A 6,210-nucleotide genomic window follows, 5' to 3' on the forward strand; every position below is an offset into this window, starting at 1 on the left:
ATTTGACTTTCATGCAGCAAAAATCAGGTGTATTTTGGTATACAAACCAGGTCTATAAACAAAATCTTTTTGTTCAGTCTTTTCTTGTTTTAAGAATTGTAGCGTTGGTTCAACTAGTTTTGTGATGCGAAGTCACTGAATGTCTTTAACCCTTTTCAGCACATGCGCTGACATTTTGTCAACATCAATTTATTATGTACGATTATTCTCGCCCCGTATGCGCTAGCTCAGTAGCCTACATTCAGTGACGAAAAAGAGCATCTGAGTCGCTCGAGAAAAGCGAATAGCTTTCAGAAAAGCGAATTGAAAAGGGTTAGAAAAGGGTTAGGGTTAGGAAATTTTGTCAACTTTAATTTATTATGTGCGATTACCAGAAAATGAATAGCTTTCAGACTGCAGGATTTGGGTTGCGAGTTCTTATAGGCTACTGTAGGCCTACTTTACCTTATGAACAGATATACTTCCTTAATAGTCAGTTATGCTGACTAATGAAACGTCGGAAATAAAGCTGGTTTTCAGGTTCAACATCTTGTGATAGCCAAGCCTCCGGAAGAACGCAAAAAATATTCCTGTTATTTTATGCCTGGTAATTGGTTTTCTGCATAATGCTAAATACAGAATGAAACTGTTCACCAAGCATTTAGAACATAGTTTGCAAACTATCTGTGGTGATTCAGCAAATCTCAATCACTCATTTTTTGGAGTCGACTACTGCACGCTGCACACGCGTAGCCTATAAGAAATATCCACTTGGAAGGATTGTTGAACAGCTGCTCGTATGATTGTTATCGACAGGCCATAAAAGATAAAGGTGGACGCATAATCCATGCTCAGTAACTGAGCCTTGGGTATAAAAAGGTAAGGTTCGCGTTTTTCTAAGCCTTCGGTACTCACTAGAGTAGAGTGGCCAGTTCCTTTCTCTCGGCCTCGACTGTGAGACCAACGATATTATTACTTTAATCCCAAATTTTCCAAAGTCACACACTCACTCAATATCATTTCTTGTAATGCTGTTATGCAGTCAAAGCATTCTACTTTTGCTGAATCAAGTAGTTGTAGCCGAGGGTGAGAACGCTGGTATAACGTTCACAAAAGTGTCAGTTTGACGATTTCTGTGGACAAGAGATTGTGTCTTTGGAAAATAAAGACAGACGTTGTTAAGCATTACGTTGCCTCACTTTCCTTTTCACTTAATTCACAAACCGGGCATAGCCAAGGTGTCCGACCAATTCTTTTTGTTCAATTGTAATTGAAATCCTCCATATTATGCCTGAAGCATTTGAAGATTTATGTCAGGATTACGATTTGTTTCTGTTAAACTTTTAGATAATTTTTGTAGCTATTTTATAACTTATTCCACTGCAATTTATTTTCAGAAAATAGTGAAATATGCAATTGCCAATACACCATGCACGACAAAAACAAACAATCATAAATTTTTAAAAGTACTTTTTATCCGTTTTTCAACAGTTTGCAAAATTTACAAAAACAAATTTCTTGTAAGTTGGCATAAAAAGTACGACTCAAAGAAATTCAAGACCAACAGACTACGTTTCGATACGTCACGAACAGCAATCACTTTTCTCAAAACGTGGCAATGAGGTTATTCTTCTAAATGCTCAAGGTCCACCATCAGCACCCAGAAGATCCGGATTCGGACCGCGGTCCGCCAGTTGAGTAGCCCTGGCGTAGACGTTTTAGCTCTGCATTTCAAGAGCATTCTTGCATTTAGTTTTGCATTCAGAATACTTTGCAAGTCGATTGATTTCAACTCGAAACAAAAACATTCAATCTCGGAGACCAAGCAAGTAGGCTAACAGTAGTTTGCAGCTTCTCCCCGTATGCAAAATTGTCGAAAATTAGTTTCACAAACTTGAAACAAAGCAACAGAAACCTGCAAAACAGCAGAGTTCAAGTATTAAAATCAACGCAATTACAATATTTTTTTTATCTACATACAATAAAAGAAGTTTAAAAACAATTCCGTCATGACATGACAATATTATTTGGATCACTCGAATTAGATAGGTATGAAAGCAAGTGCATGGTATTAATCTGGTATTTTTATCAACAAAAATATATTACAAGAATGGCGGATTATTGTAGAAAAAGTTTGGTGAATTGAAAGAATAATAAACAACCAATCAGCTGACGTACAGTAGTTTACCGTAAACAGAAACTTGAACCTAATATTCCGCAACTGGTGTACCGCGCTCAGTAGCCTATATTGTGTCAAAACGGTCAATGTACACTGTACAGTGCTTTTCAGTTTTTTTTTTCTTGAATGCTTATGTTTGATTTTTCTTTTTAGTATTGATCGTTAGGTTCAGTCGTCTCCACTTGGCTGCAACAACTGGTACACCTCCAGTTGCTTTCAGAAAAGCGAATTGAAAAGGGTTAGAAAAGGGTTAGGGTTAGGAAATTTTGTCAACTTTAATTTATTATGTGCGATTACCAGAAAATGAATAGCTTTCAGACTGCAGGATTTGGGTTGCGAGTTCTTATAGGCTACTGTAGGCCTACTTTACCTTATGAACAGATATACTTCCTTAATAGTCAGTTATGCTGACTAATGAAACGTCGGAAATAAAGCTGGTTTTCAGGTTCAACATCTTGTGATAGCCAAGCCTCCGGAAGAACGCAAAAAATATTCCTGTTATTTTATGCCTGGTAATTGGTTTTCTGCATAATGCTAAATACAGAATGAAACTGTTCACCAAGCATTTAGAACATAGTTTGCAAACTATCTGTGGTGATTCAGCAAATCTCAATCACTCATTTTTTGGAGTCGACTACTGCACGCTGCACACGCGTAGCCTATAAGAAATATCCACTTGGAAGGATTGTTGAACAGCTGCTCGTATGATTGTTATCGACAGGCCATAAAAGATAAAGGTGGACGCATAATCCATGCTCAGTAACTGAGCCTTGGGTATAAAAAGGTAAGGTTCGCGTTTTTCTAAGCCTTCGGTACTCACTAGAGTAGAGTGGCCAGTTCCTTTCTCTCGGCCTCGACTGTGAGACCAACGATATTATTACTTTAATCCCAAATTTTCCAAAGTCACACACTCACTCAATATCATTTCTTGTAATGCTGTTATGCAGTCAAAGCATTCTACTTTTGCTGAATCAAGTAGTTGTAGCCGAGGGTGAGAACGCTGGTATAACGTTCACAAAAGTGTCAGTTTGACGATTTCTGTGGACAAGAGATTGTGTCTTTGGAAAATAAAGACAGACGTTGTTAAGCATTACGTTGCCTCACTTTCCTTTTCACTTAATTCACAAACCGGGCATAGCCAAGGTGTCCGACCAATTCTTTTTGTTCAATTGTAATTGAAATCCTCCATATTATGCCTGAAGCATTTGAAGATTTATGTCAGGATTACGATTTGTTTCTGTTAAACTTTTAGATAATTTTTGTAGCTATTTTATAACTTATTCCACTGCAATTTATTTTCTGAAAATAGTGAAATATGCAATTGCCAATACACCATGCACGACAAAAACAAACAATCATAAATTTTTAAAAGTACTTTTTATCCGTTTTTCAACAGTTTGCAAAATTTACAAAAACAAATTTCTTGTAAGTTGGCATAAAAAGTACGACTCAAAGAAATTCAAGACCAACAGACTACGTTTCGATACGTCACGAACAGCAATCACTTTTCTCAAAACGTATTGAACATATGAGCTTCAACTATTTTCACACATATTTGTAATGAAATATACTCATAAATAAATACTCATACAATGCTTATGAATAATTACTACGTACTGGGACGAATTTGTCTTCAAATGCACTTTTTTAGACCAACATTTAATAAGTAATACTTGTTGCGTTAGCTCTTTGGATCAGATTGTTAGCCGCTTGCTTATAGGCTATAGCCTACAGTCCGATTGAACGTTTTTCAACTTGCTTTTTGTTTTTTTTACCTGCTTTCCCAAGGCGATAAAAAGCTCTTATATCATTACGAGTTAGAGAGAAGTAAAAAAAAGTCTTTGAAAGTTTCTGTTAGGCAGTTTCAGTGCTGGTGTGTGGGACGCTATGGTGCAGATATACAGTATATGTTGCGTTGAGGCATGGCAGAGACTGTTGCCTGTAAGTGTGGTGAAAAGCCCACATAACCAAGGATTTCCCGCTGTAGAGACCATCTTATGGTATGGAAGGCCAAGTTTCCATTGACAATGACACCAGGCAGTGGCTAACTGACAGATATATGGCGACAACACGAGAGAAAAAGTAGCGATAGTCAAAGTCTCTAAAATGTGTCAAATCATGCCGCACATTCGGGTAACCATATTAGGCCTTTTATTTTCAGACAAAACCATACGCTTATAATTGTCAGATGACCATATGACTTGTTTACACATTAGACACAACACCAAAAAAAGAACAAACGTGCAGTGCCACTGTTTCTTTTGTATTTTTTTCTTTGTATATGCACGATAAACCATTATTTGATCATTCGTTATCAAATGTCTTTTATAAGTCAACTCTTCTTTTTTTACGTAGTGTGACGTGCATGCCACATTCTTTTTTATACAGTCTTCTGTAAAACAATTAACAGATTGAGATGCGGTAGTGCGTTAGCTTCAGCTTGGGACAGTTATAGCCTCACAAAAATGAGAAAACGCTTGGATGCATAACTCCGCTGTTACCCTATAATATAGATACTAGATAGTGCAGTCTTCAATTTCCTACAAAGTACTGAATTCATTTTCAAATGTTCTTTTCATCACTTCATTCAGTAAAATTAATATATTTATCCTCGGGCTATTAAAGCAACCTTGCCACATATCGTGATTGGAAAAGATACAATGTTCATCAATATAATCGAACATAAGTAATTACGTGTTCAAATTAGCTTTTGAATAAAGCTGTGATTACGTGCACGAAGGAATTCAAAACTCAAATTTAAAATTTTCTGCAGCCAATACTAATCTTCAAGACCAATGGGTGGAATAATGCATTTTAATTGGGATATTTTTAATTTCTAGTGGAATACTAACACAAAAGTAGTTGAAAAGTAAACTTAGATATAGCCTATAGCCTTAGCTGAACAATGACAAACCAAAAAGCTAAGGTCACTAGTGAATCATAAAGCAGTAAAAGGGTTTGAAAGGTCAATTAATCGCAATAATCAACTTCAAGGCGTAGACCAGGGCTACTCAACTAATTTTAACAATGGTCCAGTTTGACAAGTTGAATATTTTTTGCGGTCCGGTGAATAAGTTATTTCACACGCAACCACGAAGTTAAACTATCTGTGCCAAACCACTTTTGTAAAATGTAACTCGAATTGGATTTCTGAGAAGGTGTTGGGGAGTCTGGGAGTCGAAGCATCTCAGCAACTAGGATAATCACAGTAAAAATTGCTTCCTCCCAGTAGAATCTGTTTAAATAAGCCCTGAAACGTGGCAATGAGGTTATTCTTCTAAATGCTCAAGGTCCACCATCAGCACCCAGAAGATCCGGATTCGGACCGCGGTCCGCCAGTTGAGTAGCCCTGGCGTAGACGTTTTAGCTCTGCATTTCAAGAGCATTCTTGCATTTAGTTTTGCATTCAGAATACTTTGCAAGTCGATTGATTTCAACTCGAAACAAAAACATTCAATCTCGGAGACCAAGCAAGTAGGCTAACAGTAGTTTGCAGCTTCTCCCCGTATGCAAAATTGTCGAAAATTAGTTTCACAAACTTGAAACAAAGCAACAGAAACCTGCAAAACAGCAGAGTTCAAGTATTAAAATCAACGCAATTACAATATTTTTTTTATCTACATACAATAAAAGAAGTTTAAAAACAATTCCGTCATGACATGACAATATTATTTGGATCACTCGAATTAGATAGGTATGAAAGCAAGTGCATGGTATTAATCTGGTATTTTTATCAACAAAAATATATTAGTAGAAAAAGTTTGGTGAATTGAAAGAATAATAAACAACCAATCAGCTGACGTACAGTAGTTTACCGTAAACAGAAACTTGAACCTAATATTCCGCAACTGGTGTACCGCGCTCAGTAGCCTATATTGTGTCAAAACGGTCGATGTACACTGTACAGTGCTTTTCAGTTTTTTTTTTCTTGAATGCTTATGTTTGATTTTTCTTTTTAGTATTGATCGTTAGGTTCAGTCGTCTCCACTTGGCTGCAACAACTGGTACACCTCCAGTTGCTTTGTGTATGTGGATGGAGCCGGCTGCGTCTT

This window comes from Aplidium turbinatum, chromosome 7, assembly GCF_918807975.1.
Source record: "Aplidium turbinatum chromosome 7, kaAplTurb1.1, whole genome shotgun sequence".
NCBI classification, from domain to species: Eukaryota; Metazoa; Chordata; class Ascidiacea; order Aplousobranchia; family Polyclinidae; genus Aplidium; species Aplidium turbinatum.